Below are 7,475 nucleotides of genomic sequence, written 5' to 3'. Positions count from 1 at the left end.
GTTCACTGCAGATACTTGAAAAAAAAAAAAGATCGGCGATTGGTTTTGAACCTCTTTACCTCAGCCCAGCACCACTATGCGCTTTCCATGCGACCACGAACTGTTTAGACACCCAGGTAGGCCCTAAAACAGTTAGATGCAAAGATCCGTAGATAAAAACATAGACTGTTGGCCCCCGGATATCCCGCGAAGTACCATAACGCTAATGGAATAAATAGCGCAGTAATTGACAATTAATGTATTAGCATTCTTAGGGTTCATCATGCAGTTTCAGGAGCTATGGATGTCTCTATGTTTGGATCAGTGTGTCTGTGTATGTTTGCATCTAACCGGTTTCCCGCCTGCATGTGTCACTGGGAAGTGCATTGTCGAATGGGTAGCCTATCGGATTCTCGCGACTTAAAGTGCTTCCAGTATGTGCCCGTATAGTACTCTCGCGACTTATACGCCCAGTCTCAGAGCGGTAATACCTTAGCTGGAGGCATTAGTAGATGTTCCAGAACTGGGACACCCATTTCTTCGCTATGTTCTCTCACGCGCAGTGAGAAACGTAGTCTGATAGAGTGTCTATTACGACAAAGTGTTGCACACGTAAAGTCGTTAATGGTTGTGAAACACGGATTTTCCTGATTAGAGGGCATTTTGAGAAAACAGGTGAATCTGATGTATGTTTTACGAAAATGGAGCGACCACTCATCTGACTCTACGGATAGGTTTTCGACAGGGCTTGTTCATAATGCGGCACTGTCCAGATAGACACCCGGATGCTGGACGGGATGTTGCATCTTTAGCGCGCTCGAGGCGGCAAAGCGATATACCACGGCACCATAGTCCAATCATGATTGAATTAGGCTGCAGCAAAGATTCAATAAAGACTTTCTGTCATTACCCCATCTTGTGTGGGATAAGATGTTGAGTATGTGCATTGTTTTTAGGTATTTTGCTTTAAAATGTCTTATGTGTGGAATGAAAGTAAGCCTAGAGTCATGTATAACGTCTAGAAATGTGTGCTACTTGTTCACAGGTATTTGTTGTGCGTACATTTGGACAGTGAGATCGGCAGAAAGCCATTTCTTACTGTTGAAAAGAACGCAAGAACTTTGGTTGGGATCACTTTGAACCAGTTTTCGTCTGCCCACTTAGAAACGTTGTTCGAGCACTGCTGTACTTGTCTCAAACAGAGTGTTAGGTTCGAGGATTTGAAACGTATTTGTATGTCGTCTACGTAGACGGAATCAAAAATAGCTGGTGGTGCTGATGTATGATCCGTGTTTATCTTAATGACAAAGAGCGTGCAACTGAGTATGCCTCCCTGGGGTACCCTAGTTTTCTGTATGGATGTACGTGGCAATGCATTACCTATTTTGACATGGAATGTACGGTTGTGTAGGTATCTTTCGGTAATGTTTAGCATATTTCCGCGGATGCCCAGCGCCGACAGATCGCGCTGGATTCCGTAACGCCAAGTTGTATCGTGTGCCTTTCCCATAAAGAAACACGGATAAGAATGATTGTTTATATACGAAGGCATCGCGAATGTTTTCTTCGATGGGCAGGATATGATTGTTGTAGGTCGACCTTCTCGAAAACCACACTGATAAGGGTCGAGCATTTTATTTGTTTCAAGGAAGTGTAATAATTGGCGATTTATTATCTTTTCGAATAACTTACAGAGACAACTCGTTAATGTAGTAGGACGATACTTGTCACTAAGGATGGGTCGTCTCTTTGTTTCAAGACAGGGACAGCAATAACCTCTTTCCATGCCAATTGAAGGTATCTTGCTGGCCACATACTATTGTAGAGAGATAGCAGTGCTAGTTGCGTGTCATGATGAAGGTGTTTTATCATTATATACATGATCCTGTCAGCTCATGAAACATACCTTTCACAATTTTTCAAAGAAGCCCTGAACTGAGCAAAATTAAAAGGATAGTTTTACGCTTCATTTTAACTTCATTTCCGGGTCAGTGGCCTATTTTCCGCTGTTGCTTTGTTTTCGAGAAACAATATTGAATAGTTATCCGAATTAGACACATGCTCAAAAAGTTTCCCGAGGTCATTGGTTTGGTATTCAAGGCTATTGCCTTGATCATTCACCAACGGCAAATGGTAAGACGGCCGCCAAAGTAATTTCGTTGCCCTATTCCATACTGTTCTTTCTTGAGTGTAGGAATTAATGTTCGAGATATATTTTCGCCAGCTTTCTCTCTTAGCAGACCGTAGCACACGTCTTCCTTACGACTTAGTATGTTTGAAGTTGATGAGGTTTTCTGCTGTTGCGGAGGTACGAAGGAGACACCATGTTTTGTTTTGTTTCTTGCAAGCTTCCTTACATTCCTCATTCCAACAGGGAATGCGTCATTTAGAAGACGAGCCTTTTGTTTGTGCAATGCATATTGATGCTGCATCAATAATAGACGCTGTTAGGTATGCCACTGCATTATCAATACTGAGCGAACGGACATCATCAAAAGACAACTGCGTAAGTTCGCGAAACTGTGGCCAGTCACCTGAATCTACTTTCCACTTAGGAACTTGTGGGGAGCATTCATTTGGTTTAGTTAGCGTTAGAACGACGGGAAAGGGATCACTTCCGCACGGGTTCTTAATGACGCTCCACTTGAGGTATGGGATGAGTGTACCTGACGCTATACTTATGTCTATCGATGAGAAAGCTTTATGGGTGATGCTATAGAATATAGGCTCTTTCTTATTAAGGAGGTATGGACTTGTGGAAAACAGGAATATTTTTAATCGGCGACCCCTCGCATCACAACGTGAGTCTCCCCACAGAATGCGATGGACATTCGATCTCCTACTAGTGTATTAGGTTCAGGAAAATCGTCGATAAGGTACTGAAATGGTGTTCTGTGAAGCTGATAGCTGGGAGGGGACGTAAAGTGAAGTAATAGTCACCAGCATACTGAAAAGCACTGCTCAAAGGGGAACTGTTTCAAGGGATCTTCGAAGTTGTATTTGCTTGCAGGCAAAACTTTCATCTACTATTATAGCCGCACCGCCCGACAAGGCGAGAGCATCGTCGCGGTCTTTAAGAAAAATGGCATATTGTGTAAGAACGTTCGTCTGTGTGGAATTTAGGTGGGTTTCCTGAACACACAGCACTTTTGGACTTGGCTTTTGAAGAAGTTCTTTAACATCATCCACATTGCGTAGATGTCCCCTAACATTCCACTGAAATATTTGTGTGTCCATATTGTGAAAAAGATGTGCGCTGTGTGCGTAATGTAGGAAATACAACTTAACTTACAGAGCCTTTCCGGGCCCTGTGATGCGCAGTTTCTCTTTTCTGGAGCGATCGAGTGGCTATCGACGCTCCTTAGGCGCTTGCCGCGCCATCTGGCTCGAAGGCATGTCCATCGCCTCTTCCGGGGCGGTGGACACTCGCTCTTTCGAGCAGTTTGTTGGCCTTAAAGGCCTCGCCTCAGGCGACAAGACCCTTGAGGCCACCAACCTGGAAGTCGATGCCTCCTTCTGGGATGGCGGTGCAGCGCTGACTGCAACCACCGGGGTTGCGGAAGACGTCGCCGTCGGCTCATTGCGTGCGGGCCGGACAGCCAGTTGAAGCCGCGGTGGCGCCCCCCCCCCCCCCCCCCCCCCTGAGGCGCCAATTCGGCAAAGCTGTTCTTTGGCAGGTACAATACCCACCATCGCGCCTGCTTGAACGATATGTTCTCCTTCACTTGAATTGTAACGATTTCTTTTTTCCTTTTTCCAGGATAGGAAGGAGTGCGAGTATGCGGCATGCTCCCCGTCACACTTTATTCAGTGTGGAGTATTCTTGCACGATGCAGACGTGTGTTCAGAAGTGCTGCATTTGGCGAAAGTCAGTCGACCTCGACAGCTCTGTGAGCTATCACCGAACCTCTGGCATTTAAAACATCGCAGGGGATTGGGGATATACGGCCTGACTCTGATCTTAACGTAGTCTGCCTCGATAGTCTCGGGCAGTACACTTCAGCCACATGTTAGGATGAAATGCTTGGTCAGAATTTCTTTTCCTTCAGCCTTCATCTTAATTGCTTTGACATTAATGACATTTTGATCGCTCCAGCCCTCTAAGAGCTTAGTCTCATTGAGGTCCCTCAAATCATCGTCAGGAATTACACCACTACCGGCGTTCGTAGTGCGCTGTGGGGTGAGAGTGATTGGGAAGTCCCCAAATGATACTAAGTTCTGTAGTTTCTTATGTTTAATAATATATTGGAGTTCAAAAAGTAGGTTGCCGCTAGCCAATTTCGTAGCTCTGTAGCCAGCTCCTATAGTGCACCCCCTTTTATGGGGGCGTTCGGTGATGCGGGGAAAGAGCAATACGTAAAAATATGTTTTCGGCAGGAACGCCAGCCACCCACCCTGGAGTCCTACAGAGGGACACTGTAGGACCTGTAAGCATAGATACCACAAACGCCCGCTGCACTTTCCAACTATAATCAAATACGTAAAACCAAGGGTGGTTATGACATACAAAGTTGACCCTTGCCACCAGGAATCTTTGAAGTAAGTGGAAGAGAAAAGGAGAAAAGAACGATTGAAAGTTAGAGAGAAAGGCGAAGGTTAGAGGGGAGGACACGAAAAGGCGACTGCCGATTTACTCCAGGTGGGTCAGTCTGGAGGCGTCGTCTATGTGAAGCAGAGGCCAAAGAAGTGGGCTGCTTCTGCCAGGGGGCCTTAAAGGTCCGAACACCCGGCATCGGCTCAACCCCAAGGATTCCCCTTTTCCTAGGCACGGCTAAGCCTCGCACGGCTAGACGCGGGAGGGTCCAACCATTGTTTCCTCGGGTACGTGGTGTCGCAACACACCGAACGCCTGCTTACGCAGACGGCCCTGCGCGGAGTTACGTGAAACACTGACACATGCTGTCTTTTTACTTTTGTTTACTTAATGTTTGGCTGCAGTTCCATTTATGCAAAGTTTGATCTTTTGTTTTTTATTTTTGCACTCCATCATTCGTACATTTAGTCATTCTTCGTCAGAGTCAGGAAGTCAGGCTTGCAGACGACATGCGAGCGATTTTTGTGGACACGAGCTTGATTAGAGCATATCGTCGCGGCTTGGGTACTAGCACTTTCTGCGCTGTGCCTTTAAAACGACCAGATATTAGAGGAAGGCGCCCAGTTTGGCGTTTCGGCTAACTGTCTTCAAAATAAAAAGACGTAGTCAGTGGCCAGGCAAAATCAAATCCCTACGGTACCGCATTAAACCCCTCGCACCGTAGCTAACGAAGCAAAAATAAATCAATACTGGATAACAGGCGCACTCATATGCAGCGGGTTCATATGCCAGCATCAGAGCAAATAAAGTATTAGACAACAGAAGAAAAAACTATCACTTTCCGGTCACTTCAATAAATTGGACACTTGATCGTAGCTAAGAAGTAACGTCGCTCACTGAGCTTTGTTGAGAACTCACGCCTACTTTTATTTTTTCTATCTCGCCGCCGTAGCAAAAACAATTGCATTTCAAGAAGACTAGAATAGACAAGAATACATTTGTCGTGAACACTGGTTAGCCATCACGCGTGTTATAACTGAAAACTAAAGCTAAGTTTACTTCCATGTTGCCTCACAAAGCACAACGCACGCTCAAATGTCGGAACACGTAGTTGCTAAATTTTGTGACTGCTCGCTTGATATTTCTTTGCCGGCCACATTGCCGACACGTTGTATGTCATGGACACGCAGAAAATATTGGCTAAAAAAATACGTCGTGCAATGTTTGCAATGTAAGAAAACAACTCCCCTCTTAGGATTGGCGAAAGAAGAAATGAAATGCTGCATACATGCGTTGACGCAAAGAACGGACATCTAGATTATGGCATGGGACATCAGAGCAGCATCGCAAACAGCGCGTCGTGCATGGCATATGCAAAAACGGCATATGTAGAAAAATTTCTAAAATTTTAATTTGTAGTATTTTAAGCAGCACAATAACTTTGAATGGTTATATTCTAGCTTTGAATCGATTTATAGGCTGGAGATCAAGAAGAACAGAAAATTTACCTTTTTCCTTTGAACAGGTTTCGGTTATAGGGCCGACACAGAAAATTTATTTTACAGTAGAATCAATTTCTGTATTTTTTTTCTTGAAATTAACAGCTTCGTTTGCAGAGTACGCTTGGGCATAAATCCCCTCACCCTAACTTTCTTATCAGCCTTGGCCCATGAACACTCGAATCAATCATGCTGTGGGAGCACAAGATTTTTTTCGCGTAAAGCAATGTTGTTTCCTGGCAAGAAGAAATCAAAGAAACCTCTTTAATTTTCTGGAGCCAAGCAACTACCGCAGTTGTAACATATGTTCGAACATGTCGTATGGGTGGTAGGAATGACACAAGATTTCTTGATAATGAAATATTTTACAACATTATACTAATTTTGTTTGCACTATTTCGGTGCCGTACTTTATGAGCTTGGGGATCTGTTTTCGGTCCAGTTCGGTAGTGTGGGCCCCAGGCGTCTGAGCCGCATGACGACCACGAGCTGCCTCGGCGAGTTGGGTCCTCGAACTCTGCTTTTGTGAGAAGCTTCTTGGAGCGACGTATCGAGGTGGGGAACGTGTAATGTGTAATGTGACCTATAGACTCTCCGCAGCTGCAAGGGGCTCCGCTACGACTCGCCTTTGTGACAAACAATTCGTGTCATGTGGTCGGGGCATCGACGACAACAGCAGCTCCAGCGCCTATGCTTTACTCTCAATAGTGGCTCATATAAAGGAGCGTTATTTTGCTATGACAGCCATTGCGAGCGGTAGAATCGGCTCCATGTTTCGGAATATCCGTCCGTGTTTGCGCATCAGTTGCACCTGCTGGCCATTCAAGCAATTTGTCATGCACTTCTTGGAAGTGCAAAGAATTTCTGCAGCTGCGAAAAGAAAGATATCACGGAAGGCAGAGGATAAAAACACGTGCAGTGTTTTCGAGGCGCATGGCGGATATTCGCAGATTTTCAGCACGTTTGTACTCATATGAGGAACAATGCTGGCACTTTATCAGACAAGCGCGCATTTTTGTTATTTCAAATATTTTAGCATATGACTTCACTGACAGCCAAATGTTATTATTACTAGGAAATTTTTACCTGTCTTCATTTATTCGTAACGGCTAACTATAATTTCTGACTGCTATGAAAACTTGCAGCGGAATGTTTATCGATGTCAGAGAGCCATGGTTGGATATCGAGAACATTACCGACATTTCAAACGTTCGTCAGGAAAACTTTCGGGAACCTATGTGGCTGAGGTCGCCGTAGAGAGCATAGATGGACTGATAACAATATTTCTAGATCTTCTTAGTTATTTCTGAAGTTCTACAGGCCAATTTACAAATTCAGAGATCTGAACAAAATGCATCTTTGCGATAGTTGTTGCAATTCCTTCACATGGATACTCACATAAAAATGAAATTCTTCAATTTTACGAGTCAGTAGCACAATCTAATTTTCAGGTAGGTCGTCTA

This window comes from Dermacentor andersoni, chromosome 7, assembly GCF_023375885.2.
Source record: "Dermacentor andersoni chromosome 7, qqDerAnde1_hic_scaffold, whole genome shotgun sequence".
Classification (NCBI taxonomy): domain Eukaryota; kingdom Metazoa; phylum Arthropoda; class Arachnida; order Ixodida; family Ixodidae; genus Dermacentor; species Dermacentor andersoni.
Note: the sequence above shows the minus strand (reverse complement) of the source record.